We start from the raw sequence: 15,663 nt of genomic DNA, 5'->3' as shown, positions 1-15,663 counted from the left end.
GCTAATTTCACAGTTCAGCTAAATGTAAAAATTAAACTGTTGAACTAGTCCTACTACAATAACAGGTGTTTAGACATTTTACCTGTCCAATTCTTTTAGACAGTGTTCACAGATTTGAGTTTTCTGCTATTTAGAATTAGTTTTTTTGATTCTTCACTTACTTTTTGTGCTTTTTTTTGCTTCTTTGTTCTTTTTGCTTTCACATCTTTCACTACGTTCAGCTCATTTAACAGTTTAGCTTAGTTTCAGCTTACTTCAGCTATTCAACAACTTCAGCAATCCGTTTCTGAATTCGGCTTATGCTACTCATTTCACAGTTCAACTAAAAATGAAACTGTTAAACTAGACCTACTCAAACAACAAGTGTTTAGACCTTTTTGCTGTCCAGATTTTTAAATAATGTTCAGATTTCAGTTTTCTGCTGTTTAGGATTGATTTGTCCGGTCTTCACTTTTTGTGCTTTATTTACATTTTGGTACTTTTTGCTTCTAAATCTTTCAAAACATTCAGCTCATTTTAACAGTTTTGCTTAGTTTCAGCTTCAGCAATTAGTTTCTGAATTCAGCATTTGATGCTTATTTCACAGTCCAGCTAAATGTAAAAATTAAACTGTTTAACTAGTCCTACTAAAATAACAGGTGTTTAGACATTTTACCTGTCCAATTTTTTTAGACAGTGTTCACAGATTTGAGTTTTCTGCTATTTAGAATTAGTTTTCTTGATTCTTCACTTACTTTTTGTGCTTTTTTGCTTCTTTGTGCTTTTTGCTTTCACATCTTTCACTACATTCAGCTCATTTAACAGTTTAGCTTAGTTTCAGCTTACTTCAGCTATTCAACAACTTCAGCAATCAGTTACCAAATTTAGCATATACTGCTAATTTCACAGTTCAGCTAAATGTAAAAATTAAACTGTTAAACTAGTCCTACTGAAATAACAGGTGTTTACACATTTTAGCTGTCCAATTTTTTTAAACAGTGTTCACAGATTTGAGTTTTCTGCTATTTAGGATTAGTTTTCTTGATTCTTCACTTACTTTTTGTGCTTTTTTGCTTCTTTGTGCTTTTTGCTTTCACATCTTTCACTACATTCAGCTCATTTAACAGTTTAGCTTAGTTTCAGCTTACTTCAGCTATTCAACAACTTCAGCAATCAGTTAGCAAATTTAGCATATACTGCTAATTTCACAGTTCAGCTAAATGTAAAGATTAAACTGTTAAACTTGTCCAACTGATATAACAGGTGTTTAGACATTTAAGCTGTCCAGATTTTTATACAATGTTCACAGATTAAAGTTTTTTTTTTATTTTTTTGCTATTTAGCATTATTTTTCTCTATTCTTCACTTACTTTTTGTGCTTTATTTGCTTGTTGGTGCTTTTTGCTTCTACATCTTTCAAGACATTCAGCTCATTTTGACAGTTTTGCTTTGGTTCAGCTTCAGTTAAGCTGTTCAGCAGCTTCAGCTCAGCTGTTCAGCAGCTTCCGCTTACAGTTTCAGCTATCCAGCATTCAAACAGCATTTGTGCAATAAATGCAATTTTTCTAGTTATTATTTATTATTCCGTGAGCAAAATGAATGGCTTTTTGGGGACCTTAACATACCCCAAAACTCACAATATTTTGCACAATTGTCAGGCCTGGTGAAAAATTTGATATTTTAAAGGTCCCAAAAAAATCGCAAAGAAAATGGCTGAACAGCGCCCCCTACAAAGTGAAAAAAACCCCTCTCCATAAAGCTTAGTTTATCGTACAGTTATGAAATTTGGTACACTTGTAGTACTCAACAGTCCGCACAGAAAAGTCTCTTGCAAGCATGGTCAATATCAAACAGGAAGTCGGCCATTTTGGGATGAAATGACGATTTTTGGCCGTTTTTGCCGTTTTTAGGGTCAGTCTCTGATTGGATTGCTCGATCAATTTTCGCACGATCGTCTCAAAAATGGTATAAAATTGCTCAGAAGAAATGGCCGAACAAAATGAGACAAGGATTCTGAGTTTTCGTATATGCTGAAGGGGCGGGGCCAGGCCTCGAAGTTTGACTACTCGCCAAAAAAATTAAAACTGCTATAACTTCATAATTGAATGGAATAGAGTTACCAAACTTTCTGTGGTCATTTGTCATCCTCCCACAAAGTAAAATGAATGGTCGGATGATGACATCACACAAGCCCCGCCCCCTCAGGACCAAAAAGGTCAAGTTTTACTATGAAAGGTCCCAAATGGCCCCATTTCACTCAATCCCCACAAATTTGTAACTGTTAACTCAAGACAAGTGGGGGTTGCTTGGCGTCACTTTATGGGAGTTTTCGACAGAGGGCGGGGCTGTGGCGGCGCGGCGAAGTCAGGCGTACCGCCGTGGCCTTACGTTTGCCTCCCATTTCGTCATTTCTAAAAATATCGTCACGAAACTTCTTGTGAGTGATCCTAGTCCGGCCCCTCAAAAGAACTGATGTGAACATCCGGTGGGCGTGGCCTATTTTCTGAAATAGCGCCCCCTAGGACCATTAAAACTGTCAGCCCCAAGCCATGCTTTGACTGAGGATTACGAAATTTGGTACACTAATGTGGTGTCTCAGGACCTACAAAAAAGTCTCTTGGACCCAAGTGCAAAGTCGTACAGGAAGTCGGCCATTTTGGTCCAAGTACGCGATTTAGTGGTTTTCGCACACGTTGTTTGGAGAGTGATGCTCCGTCGTCCTTTTCACCAATCTCCTTCAAACTTCTGCCATATGCTCTTAAGTCATCGGGGAAAAAATTCAACCGTCGGATTTTTCAAAAGTTGAAAGGTGTGGGCGTGGCTAAGCCTCAAACTTTGACCTTTCGCCACGCCACTCTTTTTTTCACAGCTTCCTATTGGACTCCTTTTACCCAATCACCAATAATCTCTGGCAAATAGCAGTAGACAACTTGAGGTCACTTGGTATCCAGTACTGGCAGGTTTCGAGTAAAGGCGGGGCTTTGGCAGCATGGCGAAAATCACCATCACGCCATGGAAATACGTTTGCCTCTCATTTCTTCAGTTATTGCGATAGCGCTACGAAACTTCTTGTAAGTGATCCTTGTCTGACCCCCAAGAGACAAACATAGCTGAAATTTGTGGGCGTGGCCTATTTTCTTAAATAGCGCCCCCTAGGACCATTTAAACTAATAGCCCCAAGCCATGCTTTGACTGAAGATTACGAAATTTGGTACACTAATGTGGGGTCTCAGGACCTACAAAAAAGTCTCTTGGAGCCAAGCGTAAAGTCGCACAGGAAGTCAGCCATTTTGGTCCAAGTACGCGATTTAGTGGTTTTCGCACACGTTGTTTGGAGAGTGATGCTCCGTCGCCCTTTTCACCAATCACTTTCAAACTTCTACTATATACTCTTAAGACGTAGGGGAAAAAATTCAACCGTCGCATTTTTCAAAAGTTGAAAGGTGTGGGCGTGGCTAAGCCTCAAACTTTGACCTTTCGCCATTACTTGACTTAATAACTCCCATGTGCATGATCAGATCTTTTTCAAACTTTGTCTGTGTGATCATTGACCATATCTGTAAAAAATGACAATGTGGACAGCTGACATCACCTAAGCCCCGCCCCCTGACCACAGGAAGTCTATTTTTTTATGCTGAAATGCCCATATTTGTCCCCTCTAATTTAGTCAACAAGACACCAAGGTCATGCACTGTCTTCATGATGCTGTATTGACCATTCAGATCTGATAGCTTTCCAGAAAGGGAAGGGCTTTGATGCCATGGCGAATTCTGGCGTAATGCCGCACCCTTACAATTCAATTTAATGGTGAGCTCAGAGGGGATGCTGAGTAAGGGTGAGGTGCGGACTAGGAGGCCATTTGCGGTTTCTAGTGTCGGGGCGGTTGACGTTTCTGTTCTGCCAGACGTGCCCTGGTGCCCCGGGCTGTCGGCCAGGCCGGAGCGGCGCGGAGCTGCGAGGGCCGAACGACGCTGCTTGCAGCTTTAATTATTATTATTCTTTTTTCTTCCGCGTCTTTGAATGGCCTTTAGGGGGTCTTAGCATATCCAAAAAGTCACCAAATTCTGGCCCAATATAGAAAGTGCGTGAAATTTACGTATTTCACTGGCGATGTGAAAGTTCGTCAAAAAGTGACTGAACAGCGCCCCCTAGAAAGTGAAAAATACCCCTCTCCATAAAGCTTAGTTTATCGTACAGTTATGAAATTTGGTATACTTGTAGTACTCAACAGTCCGCACAGAAAAGTCTCTTGCAACCATGGTCAATATCAAACAGGAAGTCGGCCATTTTGGAGTAAAGTGGCCATTTTGACCCCGTTTTGGCCATTTCTAGGGTCTATATTTGGTTGAACAGTTTGGTCATTTTTCGCACCATCGTCTCAAAAATTGTGCGAGATCGAACAGAATCGATGGACGATTCAAATGAGACAATAAAATTGACTTTTCGTAAATACTGAAGGGGCGGGGCCAGGCCTCAAAGTTCGAGCACTCGCCAAAAAAATTCAAATTGCTATAATTTCATAAATGAAAGAATTACAGTTAAAGAAATGTTCTGTGGACAATTGTCATCGCCCTCCGAAGACAAATGAATGGTCGATTGATGATGTCACATAAGCCCCGCCCCCTCAGGACTTAAAAGGTCAAGTTTTACTGGGAAATTTTCCAAAATTCGCCCTTTCCAATAATCACCCCAAATTTGTAGCGGGTAACTGAAGACAAGTTGGGGTTGCTTGGCTTCACTTTATGGGAGTTTTCTGCAGAAGGCGGGGCTGTGGCGGCGCGGCGAATTCAGGCGTACCACTTAGGCCTTACGTTTGCCTCCCATTTCGTCATTTCTAGAGATATCGCCACGAAGCTTCTTGTGATTGATCCTAGTCTGGCCCCCCAAAAGATCTGATGTGAAATTCCGGTGGGCGTGGTCTATTTTCTGAAATAGCGCCCCCTAGGACCATTAAAACTGACAGCCCCAAGCCATGCTTTGACTGAGGATTACGAAATTTGGTACACTAATGTGGTGTCTCAGGACCTACAAAAAAGTCTCTTGGAGCCAAGTGCATTGTCGCACAGGAAGTCGGCCATTTTGGTCCAAGTGCGCTATTTAGTGGTTTTCGCACACGTTGTTTGGAGAGTGATGCTCCGTCGCCCTTTTCACCAATTGCCTTCACACTTCGGCTACATACTCTTAACACATAGATGAAAAAATTCAACCGTCGGATTTTAAATAAGTATAAAGGTGTGGGCGTGGCTAAGCCTCAAACTTTGACCTGTCGCCACGCCACTCTTTTTTTTCACAGCTCCCTATTGGACTCCTTTTAACCAATCACCACCAAACAGTGGCGAATAGCAGCAGACAAGTTGAGGTCACTTGGTCTATAGTACTGGCAGGTTTCGAATAAAGGCGGGGCTTTGGAAGAATGGCGAAATTCGCCATCACGACATGGAAATACGTTTGTCTCTCATTTCTTCAGTCATTGTGACATCGCCATACAAGTTCTGATGAGTGATCCTACTCTGACCCCTAATAGAATTGGACAGCTGAAGTTTGTGGGCGTGGCCTATTTTCTGAAACAGCGCCCCCTAGGACCATTAAAACAGTCAGCCCCAAGCCATGCTTTGACTGAGGATCACAAAATTTGGCACACTAATGTAGTGTACCAGGACCTACAAAAAAGTCTCTTGGAGCCAAGCACAATGTCGCACAGGAGGTCGGCCATTTTGGTCCAAGTACTCAATTTAGTGGTTTTCGCACACGTTATTAGGAGAATGATATCTCCTCGCCCTTTCCACCGATCACCTTCAAACCTCTGCTATATACTCTTAAGACATAGAGGAAAAAATTCAACCGTCGGATTTTAAATAAGTATAAAGGTGTGGGCGTGGCTAAGCCTCAAACTTTGACCAGTCGCCATTACCTTATTTGACTTAACAACTCCCATGTGCATGATCAGATCAATTTCATACTTTGTCTGTGTGATCACTGACCACATCTGAAGACAGTGACAATGTGGACAGCTGACATCACCTAAGCCCCGCCCCCTGACTACAGGAAGTCAACTGTTTTATGGTGAAATGCCCATATTTGTTCCCTCTAATTTAGTCAAGATGACACTAAGGTCATGCACTGTCTTCATGATGTTGTAATGACCATTCAGATCTGATAGCTTTTCAGAAAGGCAGGGGCTTTGATGCCATGGCGATTTCTGACGTGACACTGTGACCTTACGTTTGACTGTAACTTCCACAAACAGCCTCCGACTTGCCCGAGACTGAACATCGCATCACCAGTGTGGTAAAGATAGAGTATCTCCTAGTGGTGAGACGTGTAATGGTGGGCTCAGAGGGGATGCTGAGTCAGGGTAAGGTGTGGACGAGGAGGCCGTTCACGGTTTCTGGTGTCGGGGTGGTTGACTTTCTGTTCCGCCAGACGTTCCCTGGTGCCCCCGGCTGCCGGCCAGGATGGAGAAGCGCGGAGCTGGGTTTGGAGAGCGTCGGGGATGGAGCGGAGGGGGTGCGGAAGGAGGGCGAGCAGCTTCGCTGCGAGGGCCGAACGACGCTGCTTGCAGCTTTAATTTATTATTCTTAGCCCGCTTTGAACGGCTTTTTGGGGACCTTAACATACCCCAAAACTCACAATATTTTGCAAACTTGTCAGGCCTGGTGAAAAATTTGATATTTTAAAGGTCCCAAAAAAATCGCAAAGAAATTGGCTGAACAGCGCCCCCTAGAAAGTGAAAAAAAGCCCTCTCCGTAAAGCTTAGTTTATCGTACAGTTATGAAATTTGGTACACTTGTAGTACTCAACTGTCCGCACAGAAAAGTCTCTTGCAACCATGGTCAATATCAAACAGGAAGTCGGCCATTTTGGGTTGAAATGGCGATTTTTTGCAGTTTTTGCCGTTTTTAGGGTCCGTTCCTAATTGGATTGCTCGATCATTTTTCGCACGATCGTCTCAAAAATTGTGTAAAATTGCTAAGAAGGGATGGGCGAACAAAATGAGATGAGAATTCTGAGTTTTCGTATATGTTGAAGGGGCGGGGCCAGGCCTCGAAGTTTGACTACTCGCCAAAAATATTTAAATTGCTATAACTTCATAACTGAATGGAATAGAGTTACCAAACTTTCTGTGGTCATTCGTCATCCACCCACAAAGTAAATTGAATGGTCGGATGATGACATCACACAAGCCCCGCCCCCTCAGGACCAAAAAGATCAAGTTTTACTGTGAAAGGTCCCAAATTGCCCCATTTCACTTAATCACCACAAATTTGTAGCTGGTAACTCAAGACAAGTGGGGGTTGCTTGGCGTCACTTTATGGGAGTTTTCGGCAGAGGGCGGGGCTGTGGCGGCGCGGCGAATTCAGGCGTACCGCCGTGGCCTTACGTTTGCCTCCCATTTCGTCATTTCCAAAGATATCGTCACGAAACTTCTTGTGAGTGATCCTAGTCCGGCCCCCCAAAAGATCTGATGTGAACATCTGGTGGGCGTGGCCTATTTTCTGAAATAGCGCCCCCTAGGACCATTAAAACTGTCAGCCCCAAGCCATGCTTTGACTGAGGATTACGAAATTTGGTACACTAATGTGGTGTCTCAGGACCTACAAAAAAGTCTCTTGGAGCCAAGTGCAAAGTCGCACAGGAAGTCGGCCATTTTGGTCCAAGTGCGCGATTTAGTGGTTTTCACACACGTTGTTTGGAGAGTGATACTCCGTCGCCCTTTTCACCAATCACTTTCAAACTTCTGCTATATAGTCTTAAGACATAGAGGAAAAAATTCAACTGTCGGATTTTAAATAAGTATAAAGGTGTGGGCGTGGCTAAGCCTCAAACTTTGACCTTTCGCCACGCCACTCTTTTTCACAGCTCCTTATTGGACTCCTTTTACCCAATCACCAGGAATCTCTGGTAAATAGCAGCAGGCAAGTTGAGGTCACTTGGTCTCCAGTACTGGAAGGTTTTGAAAAAAGGCGGGGCTTTGGGAGCATGGCGAAATTCGCCATCACGCCATGGAAATACGTTTGCCTCTCATTTCTTCATTTATCGTGATATCACCTCGACCATTGTTGTGAGTGATCCTAGTCTGACCCCCAATAGAAAAGGTCAGCTTAAGTTTGTGGGCGTGGCCTATTTTCTGTATTAGCGCCCCCTAGGACCATTAAAACTGTCAGCCCCAAGCCATGCTTTGACTGAGGATTACGAAATTTGGTACACTAATGTGGTGTCTCAGGACCTACAAAAAAGTCTCTTGGAGCCAAGTGCAAAGTCGCACAGGAAGTCGGCCATTTTGGTCCAAGTACTCGATTTAGTGGTTTTCACACACGTTGTTTGGAGAGTGATGCTCCGTCGCCCTTTTCACCAATCGCCTTCGAGCTTCTGCTATATACTCTTAAGACATAGAGGAAAAAATTCAACCGTCGGATTTTAAATAAGTATAAAGGTGTGGGCGTGGCTAAGCCTCAAACTTTGACCTTTCGCCACGCCACTCTTTTTTTCACAGCTCCCTATTGGACTCCTTTTACCCAATCACCTGGAATCTCTGGTAAATAGCAGCTGACAAGTTGAGGTCACTTGGTCTACAGTACTGGCAGGTTTTGAAAAAAGGCGGGGCTTTGGGAGCATGGCGAAATTCGCCATCACGCCATGGCAATACGTTTGCCTCTCATTTCTTCAATTATCGTGACATCGCCACAAAATGTCTGGTGAGTGATCCTAGTCTGACCCCCAATAGAAATGGGCATCTGAGATTTGTGGGCGTGGCCTATATTCTGAAATAGCGCCCCCTAGGACCATTAAAACTGTCAGCCCCAAGACAAGGTTTGACTGAGGATTACGAAAATTGGTACACTCATGTAGGGTCTCTGGCCCTACAAAAAAGTCTCTTGGAGCCAAGCGCAATTTCGCACAGGAGGTCGGCCATTTTGGTCCAAGTACTCGATTTAGTGGTTTTCGCACACGTTGTTTGGACATTGATGGCCCGTTGCCCTTTACACCGATCACCTTCAAACTTATGCTATGTACTTTTAAGTCAAAGGGGAAAAAATTCAACCGTCGGATTTTAAATAAGTATAAAGGTGTGGGCGTGGCTAAGCCTCAAACTTTGACCTTTCGCCATGACATTACTTGACTTAATAACTCCCATGTGCATGATCAGATCTAATTCAAACTTTGTCTGTGTGATCACTGACCACATCTCAAGACAAAGACAATGTGGACAGCTGACATCACCTAAGCCCCGCCCCCTGACAACAGGAAGTCTATTGTTTTATGGTGAAATGCCCATATTTGTCCCCTCTAATTTAATGAAAATGACACTCAGGTCATACAGTGTCTTCATGATGTTTTAAAGACCATTCAGATCTGATAGCTTTCCAGAAAGGGAGGGGCTTTGATGTCATGGTGAATGCTGGCGTGACGCCATGACCTTACATTTGACTGTAACTTCCACAAACGGCCTCCGATTTGCCCGAAACTGAATATGGCAATGAACAATCATGCCCTTTAGCCAATGAGGCACAAACGGTTGGTGAATGTTATATAATGTCACCAAAGCTGACCTCAATGGGACTTTTCTGTAGTTGGTCACAGCGCCACCTAGATAACGTTATCCTTCGATAACTTTAAAAAACATGGTCAGAATAGCATTAAAGTTGGTCACTGTCATCACACCACCAGTGTGGTAAAGATAGAGGATTCCCTAGTGGTGAGACATAAAATATAATGGTGGGCTCAAAGGGGATGCTGAGTCAGGGTGAGTTGCGGACAAGGTGGCCGTTAGCAGTTTCTGGTGTTGGGGTGGTCGACGTTTGTGTTCTGCGGACGTGCCCTGGTGCCCCGGGCTGCCGGCCAGGCCGGAGCGGCGCGGAGCTGCGAGGGCCGAACGACGCTGCTTGCAGCTTTAATTAGGCCCGAGCAGCGAAGCGCTGCGAAGGCCTATTGTATCTGCTCCGTTTATTTTTAGGCCCGAGCAGCGAAAGCGCTGCGAAGGCCTCTTGTTTTTGCTCTGATTATTTTTTGTTATTCCGTGCCCCCTTTGAACGGCTTTTTGGGGACCTTAACATACCCCAAAACTCACAATATTTTGCAAACTTGTCAGGCCTGGTGAAAAATTTGATATTTTAAAGGTCCCAAAAAAATCGCAAAGAAAATGGCTGAACAGCGCCCCCTACAAAATGAAAAAAAACCCTCTCCATAAAGCTTAGTTTATCGTACAGTTATGAAATTTGGTACACTTATAGTACTCAACAGTCTGCACAGAAAAGTCTCTTGCAAGCATGGTCAATATCAAACAGGAAGTCGGCCATTTTGGGTTGAATTGGCGATTTTTTGCCGTTTTGGCCCTTTTTAGGGTCCGTTTCTGATTGGATTGCTCGATCATTTTTTGCACGATCGTCTAAAAAATTGTGTAAAATTGCTCAGAAGAGATGGGCAAACAAAATGACACAATAAAATTGACTTTTCGTAAATACTGAAGGGGCGGGGCCAAGCCTCGAAGTTTGACTACTCGACAACATTTTTTAAATTGCTATAACTTCATAAATGAATGGAATAGAGTTATTAAACTTTCTGTGGTCATTTGTCATCCACTCACAAAGTAAATTGAGTGGTCGCATGATGACATCACACAAGCCCCGCCCCCTTAGGACCAAAAAGGTCAAGTTTTACTGTGAAAGGTTCCAAATTGCCCCATTTCACTTAATCACCACAAACTTGTAGCTGGTAACTCAAGACAAGTGGAGGTTGCTTTGTGTCACTTTATGGGAGTTTTCTGCTGAGGGCGGGGCTGCGGCGGCGCGGCGAAGTCAGGCGTACCGCCGTGGCCTTACGTTTGCCTCCCATTTCGTCATTTCTAAAGATATCGTCACAAAACTTCTTGTGAGTGATCCTAGTCCAGCCCCCCAAAAAAACTGATGCGAACATCCGGTGGGTGTGGCCTATTTTCTGAAATAGCGCCCCCTAGGACCATTAAAACTGTCAGCCCCAAGCCACACTTTGACTGAGGATTACGAAATTTGGTACACTAATGTGGTGTCTCAGGACCTACAAAAAAGTCTCTTGGAGCCAAGTGCAAAGTTGCACAGGAAGTCGGCCATTTTGGTCCAGGTACGCGATTTAGTGGTTTTCGCACACGTTGTTTGGAGAGTGATGCTCCGTCGCCCTTTTCACCAATCGCCTTCAAACTTCGGCTATATACTCTTAAGAGATAAGGGAAAAAATTCAACCGTCGGATTGTTCAAAAGTTGAAAGGTGTGGGCGTGGCTAAGCCTCAAACTTTGACCTTTCGCCATGCCACTCTTTTTTTCACAGCTCCCTATTGGACTCCTTTTACCCAATCACCAGGAATCTCTGGCAAATAGCAGTAGACAACTTGAGGTTACTTGGTCTCCAGTACTGGCAGGTTCCGAAAAAAGGCGGGGCTTCGGGAGCATGGCGAAAATCGCCATCACGCCATGGAAATACGTTTGCCTCTCATTTCTTCAGTTATCGAGATATCACCTCGAAATTTGTTGTGAGTGATCCTAGTCTGACCCCCAATAGAAATGGACAGCTGACGTTTGTGGGAGTGGCCTATTTTCTGAAATAGCGCCCCCTAGGACCATTAAAACTGCCAGCCCCAAGCCATGCTTTGACTGAGGATTACGAAATTTGGTACACTAATGTGGTGTCTCAGGACCTACAAAAAAGTCTCTTGGAGCCAAGTGCAAAGTTGCACAGGAAGTCGGCCATTTTGGTCCAAGTACGCGATATAGTGGTTTTCGCACACGTTGTTTGTAGAGTGATGCTCCGTCGCCCTTTTCACCAATCGCCTTCAAGATTCTGCTATGTACTCTTAAGACATAGGGGAAAAAATTCAACAGTCGGATTTTTCAAAAGTTGAAAGGTGTGGGCGTGGCTATGCCTCAAACTTTGACCTTTCGCCATGCCACTCTTTTTTTCACAGCTCCCTATTGGACTCCTTTTACCCAATCACCAGGATTCTCTGGCAAATAGCAGTAGACAAGTTGAGGTCACTTGCTATCCAGTACAGGTAGGTTTAGAAAAAGGGCGGGGCTTTGGGAGCATGGCGAAAATCGCCATCACGCCAAGGAAATACGTTTGCGTCCCATTTCTTCAGTTATCGTGATATCGCAACAAAACTTCTGGTGAGTGATCCTAGTCTGACCCCCAAGAGAAATAGACAGGTGAAGTTTGTGGGCGTGGCCTATTCTCTTAAATAGCGCCCCCTAGGACCATTTAAACTAATAGCCCCAAGCCATGCTTTGACTGAGGATTACGAAATTTGGTACACTAATGTGGTGTTTAGGGACCTACAAAAAAGTCTCTCGGACCCAAGCACAAAGTCACACAGGAAGTCGGCCATTTTGGTCCAAGTACTCGATTTAGTGGTTTTCGCACACGTTGTTTGGAGAGTGATGCTCCGTCGCCCTTTTCACCAATCGCCTTCAAACTTCTGCGATGTACTCTTAAGACATAGGGGAAAAAACTCAACCGTCGGATTTTTCAAAAGTTGAAAGGTGTGGGCGTGGCTATGCCTCAAACTTTGACCTTTCGCCACGCCACTCTTTTTTTTCACATCTCCCTATTGGACTCCTTTTACCCAATCAATAGGAATCTCTGGCAAATAGCAGTAGACAAGTTGAGGTCACTTGCTATCCAGTACAGGTAGGTTTAGAAAAAGGGCGGGGCTTTGGGAGCATGGCGAAAATCGCCATCACGCCAAGGAAATACGTTTGCGTCCCATTTCTTCAGTTTTCGTGATATCGCTACGAAACTTCTGGTGAGTGATCCTAGTCTGACTCCCAAGAGAAATAGACAGCTGAAGATTGTGGGCGTGGCCTTATTTCTGAACTAGCGCCCCCTAGAGTCATTAAAACTGTCAGCCCCAAGCCATGCTTTGTCCGATTGATGCCAAATTAACAGAAAAACATCTTGTCAACCAAAGCTGACCTCAATGGGATTTTTCTGTAGTTGGTCACAGCGCCCCCTAGATAACTTTAACCTACAATAACTTCAAAAAACGTGGTCAGAAAAGCATTACAGGTGATCTGTGTCATCACACCACCAGTGTGGTAAAGATAGAGTTTGCCCTAGTGGTGAGACGTGTAATATAATGGTGGGCTCAGAGGGTATGCTGAGTCAGGGTGAGGTGCGGACGAGGTGACTGTTAGCGGTTTCTGGTGTCGGGGTAGCCGACGTTTCTGTTCTGCGGACGTGCCCTGTTGTCCCGGGCTGCCGGCCAGGCCGGAGCGGCGCGGAGCTGCGAGGGCCGAACGATGCTGCTTGCAGCTTTAATTTTTTTTCTTTTTTTTTCTTCCGCGTCTTTGGATGGCCTTTAGGGGGTCTTAGCATATCCAAAAACTCACCAAATTCTGGCCCAATATAGAAAGCGCGTGAAATTTACGTATTTCGCTGGCAATGTGAAAGTTGGCAAAAAAGTGTTTCGACAGCGCCCCCTGGAAAATTAAAAATACCCCTCCGCTTTGACCTTTTTTCATAGTAGAATGATGAAATTTGGTACACTTGTAGAACTCAACAATACGCACAGAAAAGCCTCTTGCACCCATGATCAATATCAAACAGGAAGTCGGCCATTTTGGACTAAAGTGGCCATTTTGACCCTGTTTTGGCCATTTCTAGGGTCTATATTTGGTTGAACAGTTTGGTCATTTTTTGCACGATTGTCTCAAAAATAGTGTGCGATCGAACAGAAGCGATGGACGAATCAAAAGAGAAAATAAAATTGACTTTTTGTAAATACTGAAGGGGCGGGGCCAGACCTCAAAGTTCGAGCACTCGCCAAAAAAAATCAAATTGCTATAATTTCATAAATGAAAGAATTAGAGTTAAAGTAACTTTCTATGGATAATTGTCATCGCCCCCCGAAGACAAATGAATGGTCGATTGATGATGTCACACAAGCCCCGCCCCCTCAGGACTTAAAAGGTCAAGTTTTACTGGGAAATTTTCCAAAATTCGCCCTTTCGAATAATCAGCCCAAATTTGTAGCAGTTAACTGAAGAGAAGGTGGCGTTGCTTGGCGTCACTTTATGGGTGTTTTCTGCAGAAGGCGGGGCAGTGGCGGCGCGGCGAAGTCAGGCGTACCGCTGAGGCCTTACGTTTGCCTCCCATTTCGTCATTTCTTGAGATATCGCCACGACACTTCTTGGGAGTCATCCTAAGCTGGCCCCAAAAAGAATCTGATGTGAACATCCGCTGGGCGTGGCCTATTTTCTGAAATAGCGCCCTCTAGGACCATTAAAACTGTCAGCCCCAAGCCATGCTTTGACTGAGGAGTACAAAATTTGGTACACTATTGTGGCGTCTCAGGACCTACAAAAAAGTCTCTTGGAGCCAAGTGCAAAGTCGCACAGGAAGTCGGCCATTTTGGTCCAAGTACTCGATTTAGTGGTTTTCGCACACGTTGTTTGGAGAGTGTTACACCATTGCCCTTTTCACCAATCACCTTCAAACTTCTGCTATAGACTCTTAAGACAAAGGGGAAAAAATTCAACCAAGGGATTTTAAATAAGTATAAAGGTGTGGGCTTGGCTAAGCCTCAAACTTTGACCTGTCGCTACGCCACTCTTTTTTCACAGCTCCCTATTGGACTCCTTTTAACCAATCACCACCAATCACTGGCAAATAGCAGCAGACAAGTTGAGGTCACTTGGTCTATAGTACTGGCAGGTTTCGAATAAAGGCGGGGCTTTGGGAGCATGGCGAAATTCGCCATCACGCCATGGAAATACGTTTGTCTCTCATTTCTTCAGTCATTGTGACATCGCCACACAATTTCTGATGAGTGATCCTACTCTGACCCCTAATAGAATTGGACAGCTGAAGTTTGTGGGCGTGGCCTCTTTTCTGAAAAAGCGCCCCCTAGGACCATTAAAACTGTCAGCCCCAAGCCATGCTTTGACTGAGGATCACGAAATTTGGCACACTAATGCAGTGTCTCAGGACCTACAAAAAAGTCTCTTGGAGCCAAGGGTAATGTCGCACAGGAGGTCGGCCATTTTGGTCCAAGTACTCGATTTAGTGGTTTTCGCACACGTTATTAGGAGAATGATGTCTCGTCGCCCCTTCCACCGATCACCTTCAAACTCCTGCTATATACTCTTAAGACATAGAGGAAAAAATTCAACCGTCGGATTTTAAATAAGTATAAAGGTGTGGGCGTGGCTAAGCCTCAAACTTTGACCAGTCGCCATTACGTTACTTGACTCAATAACTCCCTTGTGCATGATCAGATCAATTTCAAACTTTGTCTGTGTGATCACTGACCACATCTGAAGACAGTGACAATTTGGACAGCTGGCATCACCTAAGCCCCACCCCCTGACTACAGGAAGTCTACTGTTTTATGGTGAAATGCCCATATTTGTCCCATCTAATTTAGTCAACATGACACTAAGGTCATGCACTGTCTTCATGATGTTGTAATGACTATTCAGATCTGATAGCTTTTCAGAAAGGGAGGAGCTTTGATGCCATGGCGATTTCTGGCGTGACGCTGTGACCTTACGTTTGACTGTAACTTCCACAAACAGCCTCCGATTTGCCCGAGACTGAACATCACATCACCAGTGTGGTAAAGATAAAGTATCTCCTAGTGGTGAGACGTGTAATGCTGGGCTCAGAGGGGATGCTGAATCAGGGTGAGGTGTGGACGAGGAGGCCGTTCACGGT

This window comes from Nothobranchius furzeri, chromosome 2 (genome assembly GCF_043380555.1).
Source record: "Nothobranchius furzeri strain GRZ-AD chromosome 2, NfurGRZ-RIMD1, whole genome shotgun sequence".
In the NCBI taxonomy this organism is placed as follows: Eukaryota; Metazoa; Chordata; class Actinopteri; order Cyprinodontiformes; family Nothobranchiidae; genus Nothobranchius; species Nothobranchius furzeri.
The sequence above is the reverse complement of the archived record's forward strand: the minus strand, read 5'-3'. Positions refer to the sequence as shown.